Source organism: Lipotes vexillifer, unplaced genomic scaffold (genome assembly GCF_000442215.2).
Source record: "Lipotes vexillifer unplaced genomic scaffold, Lipotes_vexillifer_v1.1 scaffold194, whole genome shotgun sequence".
Taxonomy (NCBI): Eukaryota; Metazoa; Chordata; class Mammalia; order Artiodactyla; family Lipotidae; genus Lipotes; species Lipotes vexillifer.
This window is the reverse complement of record NW_006771758.1, coordinates 1,543,263-1,544,153: the sequence shown is the minus strand read 5'-3', so window position 1 is coordinate 1,544,153 and position 891 is coordinate 1,543,263.

The following is an 891-nucleotide window of genomic DNA, read 5'->3' as shown; positions in this document are numbered from 1 at the left end:
AAAAAAAAAAAAAAAAAAAAAAAAACTTGTCAAGCTCTTTTCACCTATGATAGAAGATGAGCCCAAACTTTACTCTCACCCACTTATTCTTAACCACAGAATCCAGTGACCTTGGTCACCTTGCCCACCTATCTACTTGCATTCATCTTTGGCAGACCTGGAGTTAATATAGGTTGATGCCTGCCTGATGCCTCTGAATTCAGGAATTCCAGGGCAAACTCAGGGCTTTGTGCCAATCTCCAGATTGGCAACTTGAGCTGAACAAATGAGTTGTAGTTTGGATGTCCTTGTGTAAACATTCCCTAGATTGATTTTGTGGACTTGGCAGCCTGATCATCATGATCATCTTGCCAGGGGCAATGATTACAAGGCCACTTAACCTCTTTCTAAGAAAGAATTACCTGTTTATGTGGGAGAAAGAAAACAGCGAGAATGAATGAATGACGAGGAAGAAACATTTACTGTCTGTCCTCTAGACACTTCAGTTTTGAAAGTCACCTTCCTGTGGACTTCCTGAAAAAGATTCTCAGGTAGCCTCTGGATAATCAGAAAAGTGACACTTGAGTTGGAGAACAGAGGGACCAACCCTCATCTTGGGGTCACAGGTAGCAGGTGGCAGAGGAGTCCTAATAGTTCTGCCTGCCGACGGGCCAGTGGAGTTGGGCGAGGAGCAGCAGGAACTGCGTGTCCAAGCCGTTGGCCTCTGAAGCGGGGAGGCAGTGGGGGTAGGTGGTAGAGAACTCACGTCTCCTCTTGACCTCATTTCATGTAGTAGAGGAAGAAAATTAATTTGGCTCTATAAAGAATTAACTAAGACAGCCCACATCCCAGTGCCTGGTCTTGCATTGTAGAATTTACAGCCAAGAAGAAAATGTATTTTTGAAAGGGCAA